This window comes from Cetorhinus maximus, chromosome 8 (genome assembly GCF_964194155.1).
Source record: "Cetorhinus maximus chromosome 8, sCetMax3.hap1.1, whole genome shotgun sequence".
Taxonomy (NCBI): domain Eukaryota; kingdom Metazoa; phylum Chordata; class Chondrichthyes; order Lamniformes; family Cetorhinidae; genus Cetorhinus; species Cetorhinus maximus.
This window is the reverse complement of record NC_135886.1, coordinates 85,828,930-85,847,627: the sequence shown is the minus strand read 5'-3', so window position 1 is coordinate 85,847,627 and position 18,698 is coordinate 85,828,930.

Here is an 18,698-nt window from a genome sequence, read left to right as displayed (position 1 = left end):
AGGAAGACAAATGGCATGTTGGTCTTTATTGCAAGGGGATTGGAGTACAACAATAAAGAAGTCTTGCTGCAGTTCTACAGGGTTTTAGTGAGACTACATCTGGAATAGTGTGTGCAGCTTTGGTCTCCACATCTGAGAAAGATATACTTGTACTGGAGGTGATACAGCGAAGGTTCACTAGTTTGGTCCCTCGGATGAGGAGGTTGTCCTATGATGAAAGGCTAAGTGAATTGGGACACATTCTTTGGAGTTTAGAAGAATGAGAGGTGATTTCATTGAAATTGACAAAATTTGGAGGGTGTTTGATATGGTAGACACTGAGAGATTGTTTCTGTCCGTTGGGGAATCTAAAATATGGGGACACAGTCTCAGGATAAGGGAACAATTATTTAGAACTGAGATGAGGAGAAGTTACTTCACTCAAAGAGTTGTGAACCTTTGGAATTCTCCACCCCAGGGGTTTGTGGATACTCCATTGTTGAATACATTTAATGCTGGGATAGATATCTTTTTGGTCTCTCAGGCAATTAAGGGATATGGGGAATAGGTGGGAAAATGGAGTTGAAGCCGAAGGTCAGCCATAATCGTATTGAATGGTTGAGTAGGCTTGACAGGCCATATGGTCTACTACTGCTCCTATTTCTTGTGTTCTTGTGTTGTGTAGACTTCAACCTAAACAGCCCTAATATCTCAATTTGTCTCCAATCTTCCTCAGTTCCTCATCCTCATCTGATTCCAGTGCCCATGATTTTAGTTTGCCAGGATTGAACAAATATAAGACATAGAAATAGGGTGTTTTGCTACAGGAACATACCTCTGAGACATCATTGGACATACAGAAGAAACGGGAAATAGATGGCAGCTGAGACTTACATAAAGAATGAGAAAAAGAGGCACAAAAAGTGAGAAAAGTCAGAACCATTTAGAGCATTGGCAAGACAGAGAGCAGGATACAAACAGAATTAGGGAGGAACATTGAAAAAAAATAAAGTGAGGAACTTATTGGAGAAACAGTTATGGAATGTGAAAGATCTTTAGTTGCCGTGACCAATACCACAGAACATCAACTAGGCATGAATCTTATTGGTTCCTCTGTAGAAGCAGAACTCAGAACATTGGCATCAAACCCAAAAATTCAGCAAATCTACAATTATTTAACTTATGCTATAATTGGTTTTACAAAACCTATTAAAAATCACCAGAGAGACTAAAGTGAATCTCCAAGGGAGATTTTCAGTAATGCTGTATACTAATTGCTTTGGTTTTCAAAGTTTCTTCATGAAAGTCACTTGACCTATTTTGTTTATAAAATGTTATTGTTTTTATATACACTTCAACTGAAGGGGTAATCTCAGCAAAACTAGGAATGTTATTTGAGAAGCAACAATATTTCATAATAGATAAGTTGTATTACTTCAATTATATATTTAATCAGTTACAAAACAATTCAGAAGATAATTGAGGTATACATTCTGTTGAGCCAAAGCTACTTTGGTTGCATCAGACTAAACATTTTTAAGGACTTTGTTCCAGATGCATCTCTCCATTGTGACGGTTTTGAGGATAGTAACGATCGTTGAGGTGTCAATCAGTTTTGCTTGAACCTAAATTCATCATAAAGTGTCTCTTTTGCTTCACTGATGCTGCTCCCATCTTGCTTTATCATATCTGAGTAACACTACAAGGATTCCCTTGATCTTGAAACTCTAAAAGAATCCATCCTTGCAGTCAGCTGTTAGCTTTCATTTTGATTAAATAGATTCCAAATCGTTGTTACACTGATCAGTTCTCTGACTGAACAAAACCTAAAAATCAAACAAAAGCAAAAACATTGACCTAAATGTTATGCTCAGCGTGTGGGTCCAATGGGGAGACAGGAAACATTTATGATGTCCACTCACCCAGTACCGGATGCCGACAGTGATTACGCACCAACTGGCCAATTAACAGCCAGCCAGCTTGAAAGGTGTTCATTGAGAGGCTGTCAGGTGAGCAGGAGCATTGAGCTTGCTGCTAGCCGGGGGTTAAAAAGGCCACATGGATTATGCAGTGACACTGGGGAGGGAGAAGCAATAAATCTATAATTGACTGTAATTGCAGGATATTCTTCTGTGACAGCCATTCAGTGTTATTCAGCAGCACAGGCAGGACCACCTCATCGAGGGAGCTGAGGTATGGTGACTAGAGGATAAAGCCAAGCTAGAGGGAATGCAAATGAGGGCACACGCATGGCCTCTTGGTCCTCTGATGACCCTCCTACAGGCAATAAGTGAATGACGGGACACATTGCTGCCAGTTAATGGGAAAAGGAAGCCTCTGCACAAGAAAGCCTGGAGGGAGGTGGTGGAGATAGTCAGCAGCGGTGGGGTGGTGTGCAGCACCTGGTTGCAGTGTAGGAATAGGGTCAATGATCTTCTCTGTTCTGCAAGTGTGAATAAGGAAGCGACTTGACATTTGTAGTGAATGTATATTGACTCAGATTCTCCATTGGCCTGGTATATGGGAATTCATTTAGTGGGGCTGTAAGTTGGTACATGAATGGCACAGGAAATCTGTGCCCAGCACGGCTGTTTAGAACTAGGTAGGGTGGCAGACACACCTAAAAGGGGAAAAGCCCTGCAATATGTCGTGCACATGGACCAGTGATGTTGGGGAGGAGCACATGCACCTCAGCCATATAGAATAAAGACTCATGAATGTGCTCTTCTCTTCACAGGAGAAAAAGAAGCACAGTGCACAAGAATTCAACCATACTGGTGGTGGAGTTCCAAATCTGGCAGTTCCAATGCCAATGGAAGAGAACATTCTAGAGGTGGCATGCGAGCAAGGGGGGTGGGGGGGTGCGGCGAGATCTGCTGGTCGAGGAGAGGCAGGAGTTTCTAAGGCAGGTGAGAGTGACGGGGATGCACTTTTGACTGGTGAGGGAACATGAAATTTAAAGGGCTCAGGGGCAGGCAATGTAAGTTTATGGTGACTGGCCTTCTGTTGTCCTCTATCGTTATTTGTGAAGTGTGTCTTGCCAATGTACAGGATGCTGCAACAGCTAGACAGCCTGCCTCTTTAATGCTCATGTATATTTACTGCCGTTTCCCATCCATCAGTTGGCTCATCTTCCAGACTGGACAAGGATCCAGACGGTCCAGCATTGACATTGGAGGAGGAAGATCGGTCAATCAGATGCTGCACTGTAACATCCTCGCCCCGCAGCATGCACCACCACAGATACTGGCTCCTCAGTGGGGTTGAGCACCTCTGTCCAGATGGTAGCACAGACTGGGTGCAGCACATCACAATCACCTGTGCAGCTGTCGGAGACAGTGATTTCCAGGATTCCAACAGGCGGCTGAGTGTTGGAGACCAGGCAGATGATGAGCCTCTGGGGTCATCCATCAGATGACAAATGTTGGATGTCCAGCAGGTATGTGGATTCCTGGTGGAGCTGCCAGAGGGTATGCATGCCCTTGTCCGTACATTGGAAGAGTCAATGTGGGTCATGAGCACTGTGGTCACTCTTTTCTCTGAACATCCTCCACCAAGAGATTGACAGCTGTCATCGACAGCCAGCTCCAGCAGCTCAATCAAGGGTCCCTGGGATTGCATTCAGGCCTGCAAGCCCACACACTTGCAATGACCTCACAGGGTATTGCCAGCATTAGAATGGACGAGGTACCTGGTGTCTCTGTTAGGTTCTCGTCCATCTATGGTGAGCAAGGAGATCCAAGCTACCTCATTTTTGCGGATGAGCAGCAGCTATCTGCATCTGGGGGATGCTCTCAGGATGCTCCTGATGGTGACAGCAGCTCCTCCGCCCCTCTGCGACAACTGAGGAGTGTCCTGCCATGGCACAGGACTCTCCTGCCCAGCTGGGGTCCTCACTGCCTCCGGCAGCCAGAGGATGACTGCCAAGGTCACCCAGGCCAACGGAGAATCTGAGTCAATGAAGCTACCAGCGGTACAGGAGCACGAAGACAAAGTACTCATAAATGATTTAAGAAACCACGCTAAACACGGAAAGGCAATCAAGGGTGATTTATTTAGTTGTGTAACTTGTGTTTTGTTATTCTAATTCACCTTACTAAATTGATCTTTCAAATTACATGTTATTCTTGCACTATGAGTGGCATGAAGATGGGAGACCCACAACTCAATCTCTCAAAATAATTGAGCACTAACACTGTTATTTTTCAGAGGATGCTCAGGCTTAACAGGGTGTCGGGAGGGGTACATGTGGTCTTAGCCAGGATGTAACTGCAGCTTTTTTATGACATTGCATATTTTGCCAGCGTATTGAAAGCACGTCTGTATGAGAGCTTACCTGGGCTCCCTGGGTCCCAAAAGCTGCTGCCCTGCTGGCTCCTCAACATGGCTGTGTGGTTGTTCAGGTTCATCCTTGGAGTCTGTGTTTGAATCGTCATCACACATGTGGTTGTCTGTCCAAGTCTATTTCCTTCATCTGATCTCACCAAGGAAGAGTTAGATTGTGCAGGGCACAGCACACAACAGTGAGGGACACGCAATCTGACGCATATTGAAGTGTATCCCCAGACCGGTCCAGGAACTATCTTGAGTAGTCCGATCATACCCTTGATTATGGCCCTCGTGGAGGCATGGCTTCTGTTGTACCTCTCTTCAGTGGGAGTCCAAGGGCCTCTGATAGTTGTCATCAGTCATTCAGAGCGTATTCTTTATCCCCCACCAGCCAGCTATCCAAGTGTGCAGGGGGGCTGAAAAGCCTCGGAGCCTATGGAACCGGAAAATATAAGAGCTGTGACAACTCCCAGGATATCTTGCACAAACCTGGAGGATCTGCTGCTGACAATTGCACACTAACTGGACATTGAGCAAATAGTAACCTTTACAATTCAAAAAGGCCCCAGCTCTCCTGCAGGCGCTCTGATCGCCACGTGGGTGCAATCAATGGTGCCCTGAATCTTTAAGGGAAGACAGCAATTGCCCCAAATCCTCTGGCTCTCCTCATCTGTTTTGAACTTTATAAAGGTGTTCACTCTCCTAAAGAGAGTGTTCATGATGGACTGTGTGCAATGGCATGCAGCGAACTGCAACTCACTGCAGAGATCCCCTGCAGGGCCCTGGATTGACCCCGATGTGTAAAAATTTAGGACAACAGTCACTTTCAGTGCAATAGGCATAAGGTGCCCCCGCCCCTCACCCAAAACCATCCCCTCACCCCACCCCCAATCTCCTACAACACTGTTGGATGCTATCTCAGTTTCACAGTTGGAAGTTACTGTCTCCCTTGAGATGCGGATCCTTCTTCTGCCCTGCATCTCTGTCATGTTCAGGTAGTTGGATCTTACTCTGTAAATGCTGCCAGCAGGGTAGTGGTGCCTCTGCTGGCCCCTTCTCCTTCACGAGCCTTGCTGGCCTTCAACCCCTTCAGGATGTGCTGCTTGCTCTTGTGGGCAGACTTGTTGATGCTGACTCTGGCCAGTTGGCCTTCTCTCCCTGTGCCCTTCCCTTCAACTGAGGAAGTTTCCTCCTGACAGAGCAATTCCCACATTTAAGCAATTGGATTACTGAGGTGCAGACTGACTCATATGGCCACTCTGCCATTTGTTTGTAAAGCCAGAAGCCCCCTTACCAAAAATAAATTTTAACTGATAGCTCTGAAAACAATGGGACAAAACTCCACCTAGAAGGAAAAAACAGTAAAAACTGGGAAATAAGAAAACTGTCTAAACTGGTCTTGTATACCTTAAAATGGAACACCAAAAAAACTGGGAAATAAGAGTACTGGTCCAAACTGATTTTTCCTTCTGGGCATAAAGTGAAAACTTAAGCAATGAACATAAGCTCCTACCTGCATACTCTTTGCTCCTTCTGCAGCCTGGATTGAGAAAGTCATCACTGTGAGGTGCCTGCCTGTGCAGCCTGTGTGCTGACCACAAAACCACACAGGCAGCTTAAAATTGCAATGCATTGCATTTTTAATTCCTTCAGTTTCCCCTTTAATTGACGTTGTGCAGGTTGACGACTTTCAGACCCACCTGGCTCCCAAAATATCATAATTTGGCATGATGATGTTGGGAGCCCCTCCCAAAGTCATCACACTCTATTTTATGGTACATAGGGAGTATTGCCTGCCTGCCCTTGTGCCGTGAAATTTAGCCCATTGATTTCCCTGTAGTTTGCCTGACAATATGTTTAGCATAAAGGTGAGCTTCCTAGAGACACATTAGTTGTCAATACCGCTGAGATGTTAAAGGACACTTTCCATTACTTCGTAAAGCAATTACAAAGCATTGCTGGGGTGACGGTGGTGTAGTGGTAATGTCACTAGGCTAATATTCTAAAGGCCCAGGCTAATGCTCTGCTGATTTGGGTCCAAACCCTGCTATAGCAGCTAGTGGAATTTAAAAATTCAATCAATAAACCTGGAATTTAAAACTAGTCTGAGTGATGGTGACCATGAAACTAATGTTGATAATAGTGAAGGCCTGTTTTGTTCATTAATGCCCTTTAAGGAAGGAAATCTGCCATCCTTTCCTGGTCTGGTCAACAAGTGACTCCAGACCCACAGTGATGTGATTGGACTCTTAACTGTCCTCGGAAATGTTCAGTTCAACGGCAATTAGGGATGGGCAACAAATGCTGGCTTTGCCAGGAAAGCCCACATCTCATGATAGAATAAAGAGAAAAAAAGTATGGAAGTGACTGCAAAGAAGGAAAAAACAGTTCAGACCAGTACTCTTATTTCCTAGTTTTACAAGTGTTCCATTTTAAGATATACAAGGTCAGTTCGGACCAGTATTCTTATTTCTCAGTTTTTACTGCTTTTTCCTTCTGGGTGGGCTCAGGGAGGCTGCTTAAACGTTGTTTCTGGCCATCTTGTTAAAAAAAAACCGTATCCTGCATTAAAAAAATCCTGTAATTCTGATCCACTTGCCTCCATGCCGTATGGCTGTTAGTTCTGTTGTTCAATCGATTGCTCTGTCAAAAAAAGAATGGTCTTCTTCCTGATTATATGAACAGTAGGATTATTAACAGGTTTTACTCTGGGTTTAGCTTTAGTTTTAACTTCAGAAAATTCAGTCATTTCAGATTTCTGAAGCAAAAATCAAGGCTGTACTGTTTTCAGAATGATGCCTATTGCAGCATTAGACTGTCAGCAAATACTTATTAGTCAATTAGAGATGTAAAGAGTTGCTTAAACTTGATTTTCTGAGGAAATCATAATGTACCTATAAAGGGAATATGGTGAAATCACCAAATCTCTCAGTGGTCAGTCAGTCCATTCACAATTCCTCAGATACTGAAGCAGTCTGTACCTGCATGCAGCAAGACGTGGATAACATTCAGACTTGGGATGATAAGTGGCAAGTAACATTTTTTCCACAAAAGTACTAAGCAATGACCATCTCCAACAAGAGAGAATCCAACAATCTCCCCTTGATGTTCAACACATTACCTACTGTCAACATCCTGAGGGGCTACCATTAACTAGAAACTTAACAGAACCAGCCATATAAATACTGTGGCTACAAGAGCAGGTCAGAGGCAAGGAATTCTGAGGCAACTATCTTATCTCCTGACGCCCCAAAACGTGTCCACCATCTACAAGGCACAAGTCATGAATGTGATGGAATGCTCTCCATTTGCCTGGAGGAGTTCAGTTCCAATAATGCTCAAGAAACTAGACACCATCCAGGACAGAGCAGCATTCTTGATTGACAGCACATCTGCCATTGTCTTCTGTCCCTCTGTTCAAGGATGATGTCCACTCAGAGTCATGAGTTTCTGCCATGCGTCTTCATGTGACTGAATAGAAGCTTGATACCATCCAGCACAAAGCAGCCCGCTTTATTGGCACCACATTCACAAACAATCACTCCCTCTACCACCGACGCACAATAGCAGCAGTGTGTACCATCTACAAGATGCACTGCAGGAATTCACCAAGGCTCCTTCGACAGCACCTTCCAAACCAATGACCATTACTATCTGGAAGGACAAGGGCAGCAGATAGATGGGAACACCACCACCTGGAAGCTTCCCTCCAAGTCACTCACCATCCTGACTTGGAAATATATTGCTGTTCCTTCACTGTCGCTGGGTCAAAATCCTGGAACTCCGTTCCTAACAGCACTGTGGATGTACCTACACCACATGGACTGCAGCGGTTTAAGAAGGCAGCTCACCACCACCTTCTCAACAATAAATGGTGGCCCAGCCAGCAATGCCCACATCCCATGAATGACTAACAAAAAAAAAACCTCTGGCCTTCAGCAATCCTCTGAGTGCCGGACGCCACAGCGGTCCCTCTGCCGCCTGCTGTGGATCAGACAGTGTGATGTACTCACTAGATTGTGATTCCGAGGCTATTTAAAAGCTAAATCCCACCGAGGTATGTGCCTCTGCACTGTTGGAGAGTGTGGTGAGTGCTGTGACGGGACTTCAAGCAGGGAGCCTCCAGATTCCTCTTCAGCAGTTTCTTCGCGGTGTGATTGGAGGCCTTGTGTCATGGACTCCATCGGCTGTTTCCCTGATGTGCCTGCGGATGCAAGTGGAGATAATTAGTGAATGGTATTGGCCTGTGAAACAGGACACATTACCCACAGTATGGTTGTCTGATGTATGTTTCACTGCCGGACTCTCACTTGGTAGACCAGCGCCGACCTCACCGACAGCACAGGACCAGTCTAGATCATCACTGGCCAGCTGAATGGCTCTGTTTTCACAGTCCGTGAGGACCCTGATTTCGGGCATTCTGCCACCGGTCTGCGACCTCTCCCTGTTGTTTTATGCCAGCTTGTCCTGCATGAATAGAGATGGAGAAAGTGTAAGCAGGATGACTGCCAGGCCAGATGATAGTGAGTAGTGAGTGGTCCCATGGACAGGAAGAGGACAATGACGGTGAGTGTGAGAGAGTGAATGGTGATGTCCCTTGAACTAGCAGCGAGTGAGATCACAGTGGATGTGTGATGTGTTTGTGTGTGTGTGAGTTGAAAGTAATGAGAAGAACGACTTACCCTAGCGGAACGGAGGAGATCATGCATTCTCTTGCGGCACTGGGTATCTGTCTGCTTTTGAAGGGCTTTGGCGCTGACCACCACTGCCACCACCTCTCAAGCTGCGTTAGTGATGTTGCTGCCCGTCTTGAGGCCAGAATAGGAGTAGAGGACATCCTGGCGGACCTCCACAGCACCCAAAAGGCACTCGAAGGACGTGTCACTGAACCTGGGGGCTGCAGCCTTCTTCAGTTTCAGGGCCATGTCTTCTATGCAGCATTGCTGGTCTGGAAAAGCTGAAATCTGTGCTTGCAACTGGACTTTAAATATGGCACCCGGCATGATGCAGTGGCGAGGTGATGGCGTAGCGGGTGAATGAGAGCCCACTTGCCATGGAAACGGCATGTTTCCCAGAAGTGCATAAATAATGAGGCAGCTTTGGGCCGATACAGTGTGAAAACCCGTCATCGTGGCCAGTGGGTAAAACGTTGTTTTACCTGCCCACGACCACACTTAGCACAAATCTGGGAAAATTCCGCTCACTGTCTAGGTCTCATTGCAATACAGGAGCATGGTGATGATAACTGCTCTGTACATTAGGACTTTTGTTTCCTTGCAGAGATCTTTGAGGTCTAATACTCACTGACCTAGTCGAAAGCTGAGCTGGTACTGCTGACCTGATGTTGGATCTCCTCGTCAATGGTGGCCTTTTGAGAGAAGTGGCTGTCAAGGTATGGGAAGTGCTCAACATAGTCCAGAGTCTTTCCTTCAACTTATATGGGAGGCAGAATACTTGGCTGAGCAGGTGTGGGTTGACTTATGAGTTTTGTTTTGGCAACATTCAAGGACAGGCCGAGTTCCCTTTACGCAGAATTGAAGAGATTGAGATTGGTTTACAAATCCAGTGCAGAGTGGGCAATAACACTGGAGTCATTTGCACACTGTAGAACACGTAGATCCATGGTCGTCAGTTTAGTTTTGGCACTGAGGCAACTGAAATTAAATAGTTTTCCATCTAGATGGTGCTTGGCTCTTGAGGACAAACGTGAAGGCTGACACTCCAGTGCAATACTGAGCGAGTATTGAATTGTTGGAGGTTCCATCTTTTGAATCAGGTGTTAAACCAAGTCTGCTCAGGTGGATGTGAAAGATCCCATGGCACTATTTCAAAGAAGAGCAGGGGAGTTACCCCTGGTGTCCTGGTCAATATTTATCCCATAATCAGCATTACAAAAAAAAACTGATAATCTGGACATTATCACATTGCTTGTGGGAGTTGCTGTGTGCACATTGGTTCTCACATTTCATACATTACAACAACTAATACACTTTAAAAGTACTTCATTGGCATCTGGTGGTTGTAAAAAATGCTATGTTAAATGTAAAGTCGTTCTTTAAATGGGAAAGGGAAGATGATAAAAAAATATGGGAAAGGGCAGGGAAGTACATGTCTATCAACTTTTTCCTGTATGCCATCCCATTGCAACCCTTATTTGAGTCTTCTGCATCAAAACTTGTCTGTGACCATATCCTTTGGAGTCCTGGCACCTACACTATCCTTTCCCCCTGTTCTGGTTTTGACCAATTTTGCCCGATGACTCAACATGTGCAGATTCTGTCTTTATGCCACCCTCTAAAGTTTGGCAGTCACAGATCACCCAAAAAGTGAGTGCAGCTCATAAGTGACTTTTATGTAGTTTATTAAGAAACAACAGTTTAAATATAATGCATAAACTAAATAGGCAGATAAAAGGTACAACCCATGACAGGTCAGAGTGATTTACCAATCCTGGAGCATAAATGGACGACTGATGCAGAGTGAGTGTTGGCCTCCAAAGCCATTGGCTGAAGGTGGCAACCCCTTCTGCTTCTCACCATAATGTTAAGAAGCTCTTCCCTGGTCTTTTTTCCAGCTAATGAAGGATGCAGCCTGTATGAATGGCTGGAAACCTCACAGAAAGAGACTCTTGAAGCTCAGAAAGTCAAAATGATGATCTCTCACGTTCCTCGTGCACCAATAACAGTTATGGAGCCTTTCTGTTTGGGCTTTCAGTGGGGGCTTGTTTGATGCTAACTAGATCCTGGTGAAAGTCAATATTCCTTTCCCCTAGGGCCCTCCTTAGGTCAGCCTCTACCCTCTCAAGTGAGCCTTTGGTTCAAAATGTTTTGGTAATTTCCCATCTTAACTCTAGACAGCATGCAGCTAGGTGGATCTGTTTAAGGTCATCTTTCTGTAACTCTGAGCATGAGGTTTTAAAAATCTCCTATTTTTTCATGAGGAGGAAGGGATCGGTGTTCATATCTACTGTCACCCCAACTCCTCTTTCAGAGCCGGAACCTCGACGGTGGACAAGGTTCTTAGTGAGGTCATGGTTGTGACTTCTTCCCTGACTCCAGTGGACAAGGATGGTTCTTCATCGTTCCTCATTCCCTCTTCTGTTTTGGTCTTAGCTTGTCCTGTGGCCCTGTCTCGGGTGACAACAGACATTGGCATTTCCTCATTTGCATAGATGAAGTGGAGCAGATGGGGAGATGCTCTCAACTGTATTGGCCCAGCACTTGCTCTGGTTTTAGAGACAGCAGCCACAACTGCCTGCTGCTGGCTGATTTGTGCCTGAAGATGTCTATATATGGGGAATAGTTTGCATCAGGGGAGGAAAAGCTCTGCCGCCTGTCTAGTTCTCTCAAAGCCCCTCTCGTATCTTCTAACTCTTTCAATCTGGAATTTTTGGTTTGTAGCTCAACATTTTGTTCCAGTATTTGCTCTATTTCTTTTTAATAACACACCTCTTCATATGCTTCCTGTTCCTGATGTAACTGACTATAGGATGGGAATATTGTCTTGTCAGCCATCATGTTCCTTTTGCAACTTCTCTGCCCATTTCCTTAACTCCTTGTGCTTTCTATCCTGTAGTTCACACATGTGTGCACCATAGCCCAACTTCTTCCTTACATTCTTAAGCTTCATTTTGCCTTTCTGAACCTCTGTAGAGGGCCTATCAAGTATGCCCTTGTAATCTCTCACACTCTTCTACAGTCCCCAGTATATCTCTCGCTCTAGGTGCACCTGTTTTCTCCAACAAACTGTCTATCAGCTGATCCCGAGAATATGCCAATGGCATTGTAGCTCCTGGCTTCACTTAAGAACTGCTCCACATGCTTTTAATGAAGACTATTCCTTTTCAATTTTCAAGCCTGTGATATCTCAATTATTGTGCATCCCACTTCTGCTGCCAAGATCTAGATCTAGATGTTTTCCTGTTTACGCCATTTGTAGCAATTCCATTATTTTTCCTCCTACTGACATTAGGTTGCTTGGTCTGCGATGCTCTATTTCCCTTCTTAAGTATGACATTACCTATCCATTCGTCCTTTAACACTAGACCTATTTCTAATGAATTATTAAATATGTGTAATAGTGCCTTTGCTATTTCTTCCCTAGATTCTTTCAGAATGCCTGGATGCAATCCATTCAGACCAGGAGTTTGATTCCCTTTGAGTTTATTAGTTCATTTAATATTTCTCTTATTTTAAATATGGTTATATAATTTCTAATCTCATTTTCTGATGTCATGTCCACCTGAGCCTTCTCCCTGTTAAATGCTGAAGCTAAATAATAGCTAATATCCCTGGCATTTCCCTATCTCTGCCAGTGATTTTATCCTAACCGTGGAGAACATTATTAAGTGTAAATCTTTCAAGCTCTGTACTAAGCTGTGTGCAGACAAATAAATATACAAGCTGCAGAGAATTAGCAAATAGTATTGGATAGCATTCACGCTTTCCTCAAATTGTCTGGATCTTTGGGTATAAGAACTGATAGAAGTGAAGTGATTATTTTTTGAATCAGCAGTTCCACTTGATATTGCACAATTATCGACCTCCCAGCACTTATCACAATTTCACAATTATCGACCTCCCAGCACTTTTGAAAACTGCTCCGTGTACCTCTAAGTCACACTTCACTTGATGTTCTTCTGGGTTATAACTATCTCATGTTCCTCCTAGTACCCTCTTTTCTCCTCACAGTACATCTGTAACATAGGGAAGAATTTTCGGGTCGGTGAGTGGGGGCGGGGCCTGCTCGCTGATGTGTGAAATGACGCGCGGTGATGTCGGGCATGCATCCTGTCGTCACCGCGCGTCATTTGGATTTTTAGTTCGGCGGGCATCCAGCCGAGTCGACTGCGCGCCCGCCAAACTGTCAAAGGCCTTTTAAGGCCATTAAGAAAGTTATTAAACTTGTTAAGAATGCTGTCCGTCCAACCTTAAGGTTGGCGGGCCGGCGAAGAGCCCAAGCGGCCTTCACATGTATAATGAAACCTCATCCACGGGCAGGATGAGGTTTCATGAAGGGTTTATTAATTAAATAAAATTTTTTGAAAAATTAATGGACATGTCCCAGCTCATGTGACAGTTTCACATGAGGGGACATGTCCTTAATTTTTTTTAAAACTTTTCTTCAATGTTTCATAACGTAAATTAATCTCTCTGAGGCACCTCTGTGCCTCAGGCAGATTTCTGCACTCTTTCGCGCGCATGCCCCGACTCAGGGAATCCCCCCACCGTCCACACAGGGAGTGCTCAGTACTTCCGGGCTCGTGTCACGCTGGGCTGGCCTTAACTGGCCCACATAAAATGGCAGCGCAGCCCCGATCGGGGGCGCCGATTAGGTTCGCAGCCGCCCCCGCCCACACAACCGCCCCAACGGGGGGAATTCTCTGCCCATAGTTCCACATTGGGGACAACTGAGGTCAGAACTCAGGTGGGAATTTTGACCGATGATATATCCTGCCTGTTCTATCTTTTCTATGAAAATTTGCGCTGAAGTGTGGGTGAATGTATAAACCACACTCCCCCACCACCCAGCCACCGCCCCCCTCCCACTTTGCCACCCCTACCACTGTCAGCAGATTTAAACAGCGGTAGAATAAGGGGAAAGAGACCCATCAGAATTTTTGCCACCCCAGATATCAACCCACAAATTCCGGTAGTTTTGTCAATGTGTCCTAACTCCAGTAATTTGTGGTCTTTGATGATATTTATACTTTTTTATGCAGTGAAAACATTTGATGGCAAAAACAAAATACTGTCACAATATTTTCAATTAATTTGGAATCAAAATTAAAACACCATATCAGAACATAAATTATTTTGGAGCAAACAGAACATCTACTGTAGCATTAAGTTCCCTTAGTGCTCAATATGGCACCATTTGTCCATTTTCAGAAAGGCCTTTTGCTGAGTAAGCCTAGAAAAAAGTATTTGTAAAATTCAAAACGTATCCCTCTTTTAAAAAAAGAGGCTACGATGAAATGTTGTAATGCTTAAGGTCTATTATCAGTTATTGCTGCGCAATTTATATTGTAAGCATTTTAGCTGAGGTAGGCAGGATAATAAGGTTTAAGCTTCTTTGAATTTTAGTTAGAACTGCTTATTACTGCAGAAATAAAGGTAAGCAAGGATACCCAGGAACAGTTACATGACAGTCAAATTGGATTTACATAAAAGTTTAATAAGAGATGATGAAAAAATCAATGTTGTATTGGGTTAACGATATAACATGTCAAGAACTGGATGATTTGTGAAGCAAACTGCATTTCGGGCACTGTCAAAATAAAAAAAAATAATAATTTTGCCAGATTGGCTTTTGATAGGAAATACAAGCATGCATCAGTTAATTACACTGGCCTGCTTATTCTGTGAAGGTTTGAAGGTCTTATTACAGTTGATTGCAAAAATGGCACCATCATCTCCCAGGGCGCGGAAGGTGAACATTTGCACTCTGCCTGCAAATATAGACACTGTCACATGAACCTATTTCCTTTGTTGTGCACAATTTGAAGTGACTGCTTTTGTGCTGGATGAATTATTTCAAGGATGCCAAATGTTACATTTTAAGTAAGATATTCCAGGATCCAATCAAACTGAATGCAACTATCAACCGATTATTTCTGTTAAATGAATGAATTTAAGTACCACATTGATGGGCAGAACTCTGGTAAAAAATGGAGCTATCTCATTCACATAATGATCTGCGGCACTCCAATGACATTGTATTCAAAGAAAATATACTTTCTATAGGAGCGGCAGAGCTTGATAATGTAGTAGATATTCTTCGTTCGCTTGACTGTCACTCAAGTATGAGTGCCATCCTCCTGAGGGAGGAACACTTGAAGTTGTGTTTGTGTTCCTCCTAGTGACATTTGGCTCCTGCCAGCCTAATGTCAGCCTAGACAAAAATACAAATTCTAGTTGACATTTTAAATTGATTCATCATTATAAAGAAGCCATTTTGGAGGTAGGAGCAATTACCTTTAACTTTTTTTATTGGCAGGAAATTGATTTTCAAGGTCATCTCTCAGCCAATTGAAGCGGTAAATCTGGCCTTTCCATAAGGGCAACGTTACTTTAAAGCTAATTTTCAGATAATCAGAAGCATTTATTTTTAGAAAAAAAACTACCAACTCTTAAAACAGTGGCACGGTGGGGTGGGGGGTGGGGGGTGGGGAGTGGGACACAGAAAAATATAGGTAAACAAATGTGTTCAAAATTAGAAAGAAAGGCAAGGATAAATTGCAGAATCAGCTGAGCTTAACAGTGAAGTAGATTTTTGTCATTCATCCAAGTGTCACATAACTATGACTTAACACAACAATGAAAACAAGTTGCATTTATTTTGAAATATAAACAGAAAATACTCAAAAAACTCAGCAGGTCTGGCAGCACCCGTGGAGAGAAGAACAGTTAACGTTTCGAGTCCATATGACCCTTCTTCAGAGCTAAAGAGAAGTAGAAATATCATGGATTTTATACTGTTTAAGAGGGGGTGGAGCAGGTGGATCGAGGTAAAAGGTCAGGGATAGGGGACAGCTAAGGAGAAACTGACAAAGATGTCATGGACACAAGACAAAGGGAGTGTTAATGGTAGTGGCGAAGAGTAAAGAAGGTGCTGATAGTGGCATAAAGGTAAGATAACAGAAGGTGTTAATAGCACAACAAGGGTCAGCACTCTGTGAAAGCACAACATAAAAACAAGTGACAGATGGCCCTGTGGTGGGAGGGGGGCTTTGGGGGAAAAAGGATATCAAAATGAACAAATAAATAAAAGATTAAAACTAAAATAAATGAATAAATAAATTAATAAAAATTGGATTTAAAAAGGGGTAAAGAGGGAGGAGAGAGTTGCCTTATCTTGCATTTATTTTGCACCTTTATGAGAATGAAATGTCTAAAGGCACTTTACAGAACTGCTATGGAAAAAAAAAGTGAGCTGCATAAGAAGATATTAGGCCAGGTAACCAAAAGCTTGGTCAAGGAAGCAGCTTTTAATTGGTGTCTTAAAGCAGGGGAAAGGTATAGGAAGCAAATTCCAGGGCATAGCCAACTGAAGGCATGGCACCAACAGTGGAGTATTTACAAGAACACAGGAGTGCAAGAATAGAAGAACAAGGAGCAGGAAAAGGCCATTTTGCCCCTCAAGCCTGCTTCATCATTCAGTAAGATCATTGTTGATCTGATTATAGTCTAAAGTCCACTTTTCTGACTGCCCCCATAAACCTTGATTCCTTTGTTGATTAAAAATCTATCTAGCTCAACCTTGAATATATTCAGTGACCTAGCCTCTTCTTTCTGGGGAAGAGAATTCCACAGACTAATGACCTGAGAGAGAAAAAAAAAATCTCTCATCTCAGTCTTAATTGGGAGAGCCCTAATTTTTAAACTGTAACCCCTAGTTCTCAGCTTCCCCAGATGGGGAAATATCCTCCCAGGATCCACCCTGTCAAATCCCCTCAGAATCTTATATGTTTCTTCTAAACTTTGATGGATACGAACCCTACCTCTTCAACCTTTCCTCTTAAAATAATCCCTTCACCCCAGGAATGAGCTGAGTAAACCTTCTCTGAACTGCTTCTGACGTTATTGTATCCTTCCTTAAGAGACCAAAGCTGTGCACAGTACTTCAGATACAGTCAAACGAAGGCCCAGTAGAGCTGCAGCAACACATCCCTTCTTTTATGCTTGATTCCCTTTGCAATAAATGGTGGCATTCCTTTTGCCTTCCTAATCATTTGCTGTCACTGCATGTCAACTTTTTGTGGGTCTTGTACCAGGACGCCTAGACCCCTCTGCACCAGAGAGTTCTGCAGTCTCGCTCCATTCAAATAATATATTACTTTCCTATTTTTCCTGCCAAAGTGGACAAATCCAATGTTCCCACATTATACGCCATCTGCTAGTTTTTTTCCCCCACTCATTTAACATATCTAACTCCCTCTGTAGATTATTTATGTCCTCTTGACAACTTACTTTCCTACCTATCTTTGTGTTGTCAGCAAGTTTAGCCACCATACATTCAGTCCCTTCATCCAAGTCATTGATATAGACTAGAAATAGTTGAGGACTTAGCACTGATCCCTGTGGCACTCCACTGGTTACAGCTTGCCAACATGAAAATGACCTATTATCCATATTCTCTATTTCCTGTCAGCTAACTAATCCTCTACCCATGCTAGTATGTTAGCCCCCACACCATGAGCTCTTACTTTGTCTCGTAACCTTCGATGTGGCACCTTGTTGAATGCCTGTTGGAAATCCAAATATACAACATCTACAGGTTTCCCTTTATCCACCTTGTATTTGTACTTCCTCAAAAAGTACTAATAAATTAATCAAACATGATTCCCCTTTCATAAAACCATGTTGACTTTGCCTGATTGCATTATGATTTCTAAATGTCCTTTTTAATTATTGATTCACAGGATGTGAGTGTCACTGAGTAGGCCAGCATTTATTGCCTATCTTCAAATGCCCTTGAGAAGGTGATGGTGAGCTGCCTTCTTAAACCACTGTAGTCCATGTGGTGTAGATACACCCACAGTGCTGTTCAGGAGGGAGTTCCAGAATTTTTACCCAGCAACAGTGAAGGAACGGCGGTATATTTCCAAGTCAGGATGGTGAGTGACTTGGAGGGGAACTCCCAGGTGGTGGTGTTCCCATCTATCTGCTGCCCTTGTCCTTCTAGATGGTAATGGTTGTGTGTTTGGAAATGCTACCTAAGGAGTCTTGGTGAGTTTCTGCAGTGCATCTTGTCGATGGTACTCACTGATGCCACTGCACAATGTCAGTGGTGGGAGTTAATGTTTGTGGATGGGGTGCCAATCAAGCAGGCTGATTTGTCCTGGATGGTGTCAAGCTTCTTGAGTGCTGTTGGAGCTGCACTCATCCAGGCAAGTGCGGAGTATTCCATAACACTCCAGATATGTGCCTTGTAGATGGTGGACAGGCTTTGGGGAGGCAGGAGGTGAGTTACATGTGCAGGCTTCCTATCCACAGTATATATATGGCTAGTCTAGTTCAGTTTCTGGTCAATACTAACCCAACAGGATGTTTATAGTGGGGGATTCAGCAATGGTAATGCCATTGAATGGCAATGGACAATGGTTAGATTCTCTCTTGTTGGAGATGGTCATGGCCTGGCAGTTGTGTGGCACAAATGTTACTTGCCACTTGTCAGCCCAAGTCTGGACATTGTCCAGGTCTTGCTGCATTTGGACATGGACTGCTTCAGTATCTGAGGAGTTACAAATTGTGCAATCATCAGTGAACATCCCCACTTATGACTTTATGATGGAAGGAAGGCCTTTGATGAAGCAGCTGAAGATGGTTGGGCCGAGGACACTACCCTGAGGAACTCCTGCAATAATGTCCTGGAGCTGAGATGATTGA